The following is a 12,486-nucleotide window of genomic DNA, read 5'->3' as shown; positions in this document are numbered from 1 at the left end:
AGTATAAAAAGATACTACCTCAAATGGTCCTGCTCAATACACTCATAGTGTACTAGTGTAATTTATCAGCCAAGAAAAACTAATACCTAATTACACTACAACCACTCCAATGGTCTGTCCCATTCCATCTTGGTTGTGAACAACTGTTTATAATTTATAAGGAACTGATAACATGAACTTCTATGTATCTCCTCACACCATGTTATCTACAATATAAATTAAATGGACAACTATATTTAACATAAATATAGTCATTTGACCAATGTGATTCTTATAAATGTTTATACTATACAAAAAGTTAGACTTTTAGTATATACTTTAACACTAAAATCCTATAAATTTCCAATAACAGATTGTTTATCCAACATAATATACTTATGGAAGTGAAATGGTAGTTGATCAAGTGGAAGTAATATAAATATCGGTACCTTTTACTTCTTTCTCCTCGATAATTATATAGGTTGTACAAATATCAGTAAAATATTTTCAATTAGTAAAGAACTATTTTTGATACACTCAACGCACTCAAAAGCGCTGACGTAAATGCTTGGTTGATTTTATTTATTTAGGCGGTGTTTAGTTCTTTTCTAGGAATCGAAATAGGAATGTATATCATATTACTATGGAATGGGAATAAGTATGAGCTTGGCTATCATTCTTAAAAATAATCTTTGGTTAGTTGAATATTTTCAATCAGAATGAACCTAAATTTCCTTTTTTACCCTTAGAGGAAAATAAGAGAAAAATTAAATGGAAGAGAAAGTTGAATGTGAGAGAAATATATGATGAGAGAGAAAGTGTAATGAGAGAGAAAGTGTGATGGAAAAAATGAAGAGAGGGGGGAAAGTGTGATGAGAGAAAATGAGGAGAAAGAGCATGATAGGAGAGATTAAGAAGAGAAAAAGTATGATGAGAGAGAAAGTGTGTTGAGAGAGAAAGAGTGATAGGAAAAAATGAAAAGAGAGAAAGTGTGATGAGAGAAAATGAGAGATTCAGGAGAGAAAGTATAATGAGAAACTGTGATGAGAGAAAGTGTGATGGGAAAAAATAAAGAGAGGGAAAGTGTGATGAGAGAAAATGAGGAGAGAGAGTTTGATGGAAGAGAATGAACAGAGTGAAAGTGTGATGAGAGAAAATACGAAGAGAGAGTATGGTAAGAGAGATTGAGGAGAGAGAAAGTATGATGAGAGAGAAAATATGATAAAAAAAATAAGGAGAGAATGAAGAGAGAGAATAATGAGAGAGTGTGCGCGATGAGAGAGAATATAGAGAGAAAATGGTAGAGAATGTGTGTTGAGAGAGAATGAGGAGAGAGAGTGTGATGGAAGATAATGAAGAGAGAGAAAGTGCGATGAGATAAAATATGGAGAGAGAGTATGGTAAGAGAGATTGAGAAGAGAGAAAGTATGATAAAAAATAAAGAAAGAGAAAATAATGAAAGAGAATATGTGATGAGAGAGAATACAGAGATAAAATGATAGAGAATGTGTGATGAGAGAAAATATTATGATAGAATAAGGAGAGAGAAAGTATGATGAGAGAGAACAAGGAGAGAGAGTGAAATGAAAGAAAAATTGAACAAATATACTAAGGAAAATTTCCTTCAAAATTTAATTTTTATTCTCAATCCATCACAACCTAAAAGAGGGGGTGGATTTTATCCATATCCAAATTTTTAGATTTCATTGCAAAACCTTAATTCCATTCCCATCAATAAAACATAAGTTTTGAGAATAAATTGATTTCCACGGTCCCAAATCTCTAAATCAAAAGCCACCATAGTAAAAACTAGCTCGCCCGTTCTGTTCAACCCGTTCCAAGTTCCAACCAATGTGGGGTTCAAGAATTTTGTTTTGCATCAGCCAGAAAACCACCCACCCAAATCCTCCGCCCGAACTCTTTCCTCTGCCCCCGCTCCTGTCGATGCTGATACACCCAATCCCAACCCACTTCCGATGCTCATATCCCTCGGCTCTCCCCTTCTCCCTCCCCACACTCCAATCAGTCGCCCCCAGCGTGGCCAGCTCCATCTCCGCCCTGCCGAGGAGGAGAGCCTCCCCCGTCAAGAGCAGCGACGCGACCGAGGAAGCGGCGTTGCTCGTCCACCAAATCCTACGTAAGTCTGGCGAACGGAACCAACCCATGGTGGTCAGGTCACGATCAGCAAGTTCGTGAGGGTCGTTCGCACCGAGCACTTCTTCCTGCTCTTCCAGGAGCTCGGGAATCGCGATCGCTGATTCCAGTACCTAGAGGCGATTCTCCATTTTAGATTTGGCGTTTCGTGGATTTTCAAATAGGTACCAATTGGCTCCATCCTACTAGTGTCGAATTTGTTAGTTTTTTCTTCAATAAATGGTTTCGTTTATTTTCCAGCAGTTCGGTCTCTGTACTGAAAAAATAGATTTGGATCTATAGATGTTATTATAGAAGATTGGATGTTAAACTTAGATTTGGATCTATAGATGTTATTATAGAATATCTGATGTATATAAATTTGTGTTTTCCTTCCTTTATTTTTTAGTTGTCAATCGTACTGTTTCTTGTTAGGCCCATAAATTTTATTATAGAGGGGTAGGGTTTGATCTTTGGGAATTAATGTATCTAGATTCTGTGTTTGCCTTCCTTTATTTTGAATTGTTAATTTTATTGTTGCTTGTCAGGCCAAACATTTTCCGAAATTGCTTGAAGGATCTTATTTGGATGAACTTCGGTTTAGTTTCTAATATCAGTTGTAATGTGCCAATGAATTTACCATAGAACAGTACGTTGTCGGAATGGCTTGCCCAGTGAAGAAGATCAGCTATTGGATCATGCAATTAAAAGGGATTTGGTTCCAAATGCTTCCACTTATAAATTACTTTACAAGGGCTTATGCGAAAGCTAACATGAAAGAGCTTATTAATAGTTTGCTAAAGCATATGGGTGCTCAGGGTATTGTTCCAAATAAGTTCTTTTTGGAGGCTTTAGAAACATTTGATTCTGCTGAAGCAAGACCTGAATCTAGTACAAAAGATACTTCAAGTGGCTAGCTGGTTAAGTCCTAAATGTCTTCGGTCATTAGAATCAAGTTACATTTTCTTTGTGAAGGGGATATTGTTAGAAATTCAGCGATGATGCCTTATCATTCTGCCTTGACACCATGCTGTTGTTTATTTAACTGATAGTTGCAGTGGCAAAATGCTCTTTTTACTGGAATATCAAACCACCATAAGTTTCTGCACCTCCTTTATAATTGTGATGTATAGTTTTTGTTTTTCTTCATGAATCTTTTTTTGCCTCTAAGGCAACAAGAAGAAGAGCAGAGGGATCTCAATTGACTCGCCTTGATGAGATGCATCAGGTTAGTGACATATTTGGTGCCTTTTTCTCTCTAGAATCCCTTGATCACAATTTACTTCATCTGTAATATCTGTATTGTTTAGTTCAATGCCGGCTCCTTTAAAATGCCTCGACGAGATACATCAGGTTAGTGACATATTTGGTGCCTTTTCTTTCTAGAATCCTCGGTTGAAGTTCTTTTGTAAAATCTACATTGTTTTAGTTCAATGTTGGTTCCTTGTTCTTTCCCTTTTCTGAGCATTTTTATTTAAAGATTCAAGCTTTTCTGTATCTTCTGAACTCAATTGGTGCAATCCAACCACATTGTAGCACTGTTTCTGAAACATGAAAAACATTGATATTTGTTCTTTCCAGAATGCATTCTGAGTGCTACGTATCTTGAATCCTCGGCAGTGGGACATGGATGAAACTTTTAAGGTAGTTCAAGTTTTTAGGACATGTTTTATTCTTGTTCTTTGCTCTGATCCCCAGAAGAAACATCGAAGGCTTTTGCTTTGGAATATCTTGTTTTTTTGGAACTGGTAGCAACCTGATCAGTGAAATATAAATTTCACAATGAAGCATCACCATAACGTTGTATACTGCAGGTATATGAAATTTAATGGTAGCTCTTTGCGGATCTAGCAGCAGTAATAATAATGGTGTAAAAGTGAAATCCGTTACCCTAGCGGTCCCTTATGATAGTCTTATATCATTAGGAGGGAGTAAATCAAAAAATCAAAGCTAATCATTACATGAGAGAGTAATTCCTCGGTCTGGGTAAGATTCGACCCTTTCTCAATTTTGTAAACCTGTCATATGATAACTAACTCAACTATGGCCTGAGGACGAAAAAAAATGATCAACTATGGCCTGAGGACGAAAAAAAATGATTAACCAAGTCAGGTAACGTTGAATCTGGGACGACCGATCTGACCCTACGGAAGTTTTTCATTGACTGCTAGAGTAAATTTGGGAAGTGCCCATGGAGGCTCATCCCGACAACCAGTATTCTTAGGTCTGCTACCTATTACCTATGAAGGAGAAAAATTCTCTAAAATATACCACAACTGAATCTCAAACTTTAGATCCCTGATCTATCACTAGAGGATCTAACCATGACACCCTTGTTGGACATAAGTTATGTGAATGGAGAAGAGGTGGAAGAAGAAAAAAACTCCATTGTGAATAGGACTTTAATCCTACATTGGAAGTTTCGAGGCATATTGGTTGGTTTATATTGATTCATATGCATTGATGATGTAAACAAATATATGGGAAGAGACTCTCTCATGCGTAGATATGCAGGGGGTGCAAATCCAAGGTCCGGATTGCAGTGAACCATGTTGATTCTTGTGCGAGCACGACCCGCACGCGCCGAATGCTGGACCGGTCAGGGCAAAATTTACCCAAGTGGAACAACCAATATTTTGGCACGTAATCCTTTTTGCTGCTAATGTAACGTATGCATTAAAGTAAGATTAATACATAACCAAAACGATCGAGTGAAACGCTGGGTTTCACAGCTGGGCGAGTAATGATTATTAATTGATAATTAATGTTGTCGTTGATCTGAACTCCTATATAAGGAGGTTGTGATCATAGGTAAAGAGAGACATAAAGAAAAGCAACAGAAGCTCTCCACCTACACTCCCTCTTTCTCTGTAATGCAAATTCCTGCTCGGCAGAGTGTCCGTGATAGCAATCCGGTACCACTCAATTCATCGTGACCACTAGTGCTTGGTGTGCACCACGGTTAACCATTGTATCTTGAGAAATAGACGATTCGAGAAAACTTCGAAGCACAACCGGAGGTGGGACGAATCCATTTCAAGGAAACTGCGACTCTCGTAGGCCTTGGTCCATTCGCCGTTCGGATTCTTCAGGTGCTCAGTTTCTCTGCTCACTCAACCGCCTGGCTCGTCTGCTCGGACGCTCGGTTTCTCCACCCGACCGACTACTTGGTTGCTTCACTCGGCCTCACTACCTGGCCGGTCACACGCTCGTTCGACCTCTACGTTCGCTCGGCCGCTCGCTTGGTCGACCCTTCTACTAGTCCGGTCGGTCTCTCCGTCCACTCGGTCGGTCTCTCCGTCCACTCGGTCAACCTTTTCGCTCGCCCGGTCGACCTCTTCGCTCGCCTGGTCGACCTCTCTGTCCACCTGGTCGGCCTTTCTGCCCGCTCGATTGCACTGCTCGGTCGGCCTCTCTGATCGGACGACTGCTTTGCCTGATCAGACTCTGTGCTCTATCTACAACTCGAACGCACTACTCACTTAACCGCTCGGCTCTACGCTCGCTCGATCGTACTGTTCGGTCAACCACTCAGCTTGCTCAGCCACTCCGCTGCTCTGCCCTATCGACCACTTGGTTGCTCGATAGCTCAACCCGATCAGTCGCTCTACCCGCTCGGTTGATCTGCCTGCACGATCTTCTTGCTCAGTCGACCTGCCCGACTGGCCTCTTAACCCACTCTGGCGCCACTGTGTAGACTACCTTCAGCACTTGGCAAAAATCAACCATCGCTAGCAGCCTGAGATTATTTGCTCAGGTCATCTTGACAGATAAGTGAATTTATTTCAGTGTAATTTAAATTCAGCTAATACCTCGTAAATCTCCAGCAGCATATTGTATTTCCAACAATCTTGAAACAGATTCGATTATGTTGAGATGGTCACAAAATAGAATGTTGAGGTACAACAGACTCAACATATAAAGGCCCCCTCCGCCCCAATTAAAATTGTGTCATTCAATCATGGGGAAAGCCCAAGAAGTTCAGTGGACTAAATTTCAAGAGGTGGCAGCAGAAGATACTCTTCTACTTGACCACGCTCAATCTGGCTCAGTTCTTGACCGAGGACCCTCCTAAGCGTACTGAGGATGTTGATGCACAGGTCATCAGTGCAGTGGAGGCATAGACTCATTCTGAGTTCCTTTGCTGAGACTACATCCTTAACCGCCTTGCCGACTCGCTATATGCTGTGTATAACATGAAGAGAACGACTAAGGAATTGTGAGAGTTCCTGGACAAGAAGTACAAGACGGAGGATGCAGGGGCCAAACAGTTCATTGTGGGTCGATTCTTGGATTACAAGATGGTTGACTCCAAGATGCTGATCAGCCAAGTCTAAGAGCTTTAGGTGATTTTGCACGAGATCCACTCAGAAGGGATGGTTCTGAGTGAAACCTTCCAGGTGGCTGATATCATTGAGAAGTTATCCCCCGACTGGAAGGATTTCAAGAATTACCTAAAGCACAAGCGGAAGGAGATGAATGTGGAGGAACTCATTGTTATACTTCACATCGAAGACGACAACAAGAGTTTAGAGAGAAAGTTGTTCACTCAGACTACTATGAAAGCCAACGTGGTCTAGCACGGTCAAAGTTTGAAACGGAAGAACCCTAAGTCTTCTAAGACGGGACCCAGAGGAGGCATCAACAACATGAAGTTCTCCGGAAAGTGCTTCAACTGTGACTGAGTCGTTCACAAATCTTCGTAGTGTAGAAAACCGAAGAAGAAGCAGGAAGCCAACCTGAATGAGGGACCAGAAATGGACGACCTCTGTGTTGTGGTCTCTGAGTTGAACCTGGTGGGTTCAAACCCACGGTAATGGTGGATCCATACTGGAGCCACCAGACATGTCTACTGCAATAAGGAGTTGCTCCATAATTTTGAAGAAGTCAATGGAGACAAGCTGTTCATAAGGAACTCAGCAACCTTGGACATCATGGGCCAAGAAAAAGCGGTGCTGAAGATGACCTCGGGTAAGGACCTTACTCTGAACAATATGTTGTATGTTCCAAAAATTCGAAAGAATCTAATATACGGATCACTGTTAAGCAAGCATGACTTTCACATTGTCTTTGAGTCAGACAGAATTATACTGTCTAAGAATAGAATGTTCGTAAGAATAGGCTATATATCTGATGGGTTGTTCAAGCTCAATGTAATGACCATTAGGTCTAAAATAAATAAATATGAAAGCTCTTCTACTTATATGCTTGAGTCTTCCTGTTTGTAGCATGACAGATTAGGACATGTTAACTATGATGTATTGTGTAGATTAATAAGCATTCCACCTTGACCCAAAACACAAGTGTGAAATTTGTGTTGAAGTAAAAAATGACAAGATCATCCTTTCAACATATTGAAAGAAGCAACGAACCACTCGGGCTAATTCACACCGACGTGTACAACCTCAAAGTTACACCAACACGTTGTGGGAATAAATACTTCATTACTTTTGTAAATGATAATACAAAATACCGTTATGTATATTGATCATATCCGAAAGTCAATGAGATGGAAAGCTGGGGATGTGGCGCTCCCGCTGACCACCTGTAGACTTTGCTCCGCACTGCAACACAGATGACGTCATTACCGAGCCAGGGAAGGGGTCCCCGGTGTTGGCCCTCCGACACTCAAGTCAGTCACGACGATGATGTAGAAGGCGGAGCAACAACAAGAATGAACAGTAGCACGAGTAGTGTCTATTGCATACCTCCGTCGATACTTGGACCTTCCTTTATATAGAGCTCCTGTAGCACGCGCACGCTCCCCAAGGCGAGCACGCTTCCCCAAGTTTCTCCTGAAAAGATTTGTCAGTAAAGTGTCCCTGACATAATACCTTAACAAGCTGAGCACATCTCTGATGTGATAGTAGAAACTTTCGCCGTACGATCTTCTGGTTGGCCATGCCTGATGTCAGCGGCACTAACTTCCAAAAGGATGTCGAGGGATAACACAGTGAGGTAGTTGCTAGGCTGAGCGGGATAGCCGCTCGACCGGGACTTCACTGTTCCTGTGTACTGCCCGCTCAGTCGGAACTTCGTTTCATGTGTTGCGTCTGCTAGGCTAGAATTTTACTGTGCTTACGACACGTTCGCTCGGCCGGAGCTCCACTGTGCTAATGCCGAGTCCTGTTGCCTGGCCAAGCGGGATAGCTGCTCGGCCCGGCTTCTGCATATTGTTTCCTCCTGTCTGGCATCCAAAATTCTTTTGAGCGTCGGTCATTTAACACCTCCCAGTGTCAAAGGCGGGATCGGACAGGAACCTTCTCCCTCGGTCGGGGCATGATCGCCCGATCGGTCGATGATATCTGAGCATTGACCTGCTCGCCCGATCGACTGATGATATCTAAGCGTTGACCTACTCGCCCGACCAATCGATGATATCTGAGCATTGACCTGTTCTCTCGACCGACCGATGATATCTGAGCATTGACCTACTTGCCCGACCGGTCGATGATATCTGAGCGTTGGCCACCTTGACTTTGACCCCACCATGACAGCTATCCCCCGCAAGATGGGCCCCTTATCATGTATCTTCTCAAAAGTAAAGATGAAGTTATAGAGAAATTTTCACTCTATAAAAATGAGGTTGAAAACTCGCTTAATAAAAAGATTAAGGTGGTTTGAAGTGACCGAGGCGGTGAATATGTATCACCGTTCGCTGAGTTGTGTGTTGAACATGAGATCATACTCAAAACAACAACTCCTTATACTTCTCAACAAAATGGAGTTGCTGAGTGGAAAAATCAAACTCTAAAGGAGATGATAAATGAGCTATGGACTGCCAGAGTTTATGTGAGGGGAAACTGTAAAATACCGGAAATAGGTGAATATTAATAAGGGAATTTTCCAGAATTTTTGGAAATTTTTCGGATCTCGTACGGACGAGTTGACGGGGATAAAAAAGGGGCCCGGAAAAGCCTGATTTGGCTACCCCATTTAAGCGAGGAAATGTTTATAATTACATTTCCTTTTTCTTTATTTTCCTTATTTGTTTCTTTTTCTTACCTCGCCGAAAGCCCTGCGTGCTCGAGCCCCTCACCTGTGCCTCTCTTCTCCCTCACTCCCGAACCCGAAGCCGAAAAGCCCTAACCGCCGGCGCTGGCAGTTTCTTCCCCCCGTGTCCTCACCACGCCTTTCTTCTTCTTCTCTTGTGCCCTAAAGAGCAGTAAGCCACCACCGCCGCTCCTCCCCGTTGCACACCGCGAGCCGACTTCCTGTGCCCTAGCGTCGGGTCGGTCTTCTTCTCCCTGCTGCCGGTGCCCTAGCCTCAGCCGCGACACCCATCTCTACGGCGACATCCGAGCACAGCCGGCCCTATCTGTGCCTTAGCGCAGACACACTTCTCTTGAGGGTGCCCTAGTGTGGAATCTAAGCCCTAGTTCTTCCGCTTGCTGCCACTGCCGAGCGAAATTGCTTCTTCCCTCTAGTTTTCAGCGATCACCTCTGTGCCGGCCACCAAACTTGCCACTGCTCTTGATCAGTCCACGGTGAGGTTCAATTGTTGGTTGGCAATTATGTAGACTCAAGGATTTGATGAATTGTTTCCCTTTTGATTATCTACTATTTTTTTTATTAGAATGTTGTGTTGTATTGTGGGATTGATCACTGTGGTAGTGAATGTTTTCCTGCAGCATCGTTTGATCTCCGACAGTAGGTAGATTCTAGCAGCAAACGATCCTACTTCCAACAGTGATAAACGGCTGTGAGTTTCAGGTAAGGCATAGGAATTTGATATATGCTATTGATCATGTATGGGTTGAATTAGGTTTATGTGTTGGTCAGGGATTTGCCCTAATTTAGGGTTAGAGAGTTATTTAGCTATTTATGAGAATGTAGCTAAATAAAAATATATGCAATTGGTAATACAGGATCTTGACGCGAGACGAGTATCTCGGAGTCAGATTTGGACCACTTTATTGGAGGCGGGTACTTTGACTTATGTCTTTTGATATGCATAATAATGTGTTTAATATATAGCATGATTGTGTTTTCCATCTGTTTTCGGTTGGTTACTACATGACTTATTACATGTTTGCTTGTTTACTCATTATGCACTGTATGTTACCATTTACCTGATCATACATGCTTTAGGTAGTGACCCAACCATATGATACATTATGTTCAGGACCTAGGGTTTATTTGATACCCTATCTGTTTGTGTACCTTCTATCTGATACATTGACTTGTGGTACACCTTTTATTTATATATGGATCTTGTTATGCTATTCATGATATTGGCATGTTTAGTGTCATGCATCATCTTGCATGATTGCATGTTGTGCGATTGTCTGCTCCATTATTGAGAGCGCATCGTCAGTTACATGTATCTGTACACACCACCACTCATGAGTTAGTGGTATATCAGACAGGTGTGTGGCAGTTCTGCTGTTTGGCTCCGTTGGTCTGGTGACTCAGCGTGGTAGCCGGCAGACAGTTCCGCTCTGTTTGTTTAGTGTAGCAGGTTGTAGCCGGCAAGCAGTTGGACTTTGTTTGGCTCCGCTGGTCCGCCTCATGGGTAGTGTGACTCGGTGGTAGTCGACGAGAGTCCTCCCGTCATCGTGTACGAGGAGATGAGAGTATCGCTCCCCATTTATTATTCCGGTAGGAGTATGTGTGTACTCGACGGATCTCGTCCACTCGGTCACTCGTCAGGCGTAGTGATATCGAGTGCACGGTTGTCACAGCTCTACCCACTCGGACTCATCATTGTATGTGGATGACTAGCGTCGGGGGTGACCATGTCATTGGCATCATACGCATAATGACTTATTGTTTGTGTTCTTTGCATTTACTTGCGCATTTATTTGGACATATGATTGACGCATACGAGATTATGAGACTCTCGATTCGACGACCCGATTACCTTTATACCTTGATCCTGGTTAGCATGCTTTTCTCTGTTTTGTTTCAGTTGCATTTATCCTTCTCGTATTCAGGAGACTGTACGCATGATTAGTGTTGTCTGTTATTTACTTTATTTTGCATATCAGTTGTACCTGTTGAGTGTTGGACTCACCCCGCCTCCATTGTTGTTATATTTTCAGGTTGAGGTTGTCCGGAGCAGTTCCAGTCGCTAGTCCCCATTGCACGTAGTGCTTGTCCTCTGCTGGTCTTGAGTTGTTATTTTATCTTAGTTTCTCTATCAGACTTTGTTTTTAGTCTTGTATTGTTTTACTTATGGATATTGTATGGATTCTTATCGTTTGATGGATTTTTGGTATGATTTGGATTTACTCTACTACATGCCTGCCTGGACGGCAGAAGAGGTGAGTTCATCAGATTTGAGCTTTACGAGTGTAGTTGAGTAGGGTTGATTTTGAGTCATGGTATTACTGCTTTGGTTTGCTTATATTTAGATAAACTGCATGGTGATGGTTTATTTACATGTTATTATTCCAGCCGCATGTGGTTGAGATATATGAGGATGTAAAAAAGTTTCAGATTGTCCGTCGTACAGGGAAGATGTTGTCGAAGTTTTCTCGGGCAGGGACTCCTCTGGGGCGTGACAATTTAGTGGTATCAGAGCTTAAGTTTTACGATCGTTGTTTTCGTATTTTGGATATTTGAGATAACCTAATACCTATTGATATGGTGTCAGAGCGCCAAAGTTTGGCGATACTTGTTTGGTTTCTGTGTGTTGGATTTTTGAGATTTATCTGATACCAATTTATTGGTATCAGAGCAGAGTGTGATACTTGCTTTTAGTATTCTGGATATGTTGTGCTAGCCCTAGTTTGCGAATCAAACTGGGTAGTTATTTTGGTTGCCCGGGTTTTCCATTATGTATATGTTTTGGACTTTCGTTTCGGATTTTATTATGGATTTACGATGATTTTCCCGTATGGAATTCCGAGATCAATTTGGGGGCTGATAGCGACGGAACATCTCCAGACGTCAAATAGGTAATAAGGTAAGATATTTAATTTTTATAACTTTGGTACCTGTATTTAATACTGGGGTAGCATAGATATCCTTATTGGTTATAAGAGATATGTAGTCTATATTGAGATTAGCTTCATTGTTAGTAGATGTGACATGCCCGCACTCGACACACTTTACATATATTCAAGGTCAACCAAAATGGTTAGTCTATATATCTTGGCTTCACCAACTCTAGGAGCTCTTCTGTTCTAATTGATGCATTGACATTTCCTATCTGTGCTATTTTTAGTGTTTTATTTTCCTTCCAAGTTGACTTGGAAATTTGCAGTTTCTTTTAATACAGACCACCTATTGATTTTATCTCCTTGCATTTTCTACTGTAGGAAAATGCAAATCCTAGTCTGATCCTATGTTGGAAAACAAGTCTGACTACCTTGCTTGTACAGTTCAAGCTGAGGTGGTATTAGCCCAATATTTCCAATAGTGCTTGCT

General features: G+C 41.8%; 1 long non-coding RNA gene across 1 annotated transcript; it reads left to right on the top strand.

Annotated features, from left to right (window-relative positions):
- The first annotated feature begins 1,841 nt into the window (after positions 1-1,841).
- LOC122033504 lies at positions 1,842-11,218 on the top strand. The gene is made up of 4 exons (XR_006126565.1): positions 1,842-2,297; positions 3,284-3,340; positions 3,423-3,465; positions 11,157-11,218. It is a non-coding gene; the product is annotated as an uncharacterized LOC122033504 (long non-coding RNA).
- The last annotated feature ends 1,268 nt before the right edge of the window (positions 11,219-12,486 follow it).

This window comes from Zingiber officinale, chromosome 1A, assembly GCF_018446385.1.
Source record: "Zingiber officinale cultivar Zhangliang chromosome 1A, Zo_v1.1, whole genome shotgun sequence".
NCBI lineage: Eukaryota > Viridiplantae > Streptophyta > Magnoliopsida > Zingiberales > Zingiberaceae > Zingiber > Zingiber officinale.
This window is presented reverse-complemented; position numbering and strand designations above follow the sequence as displayed.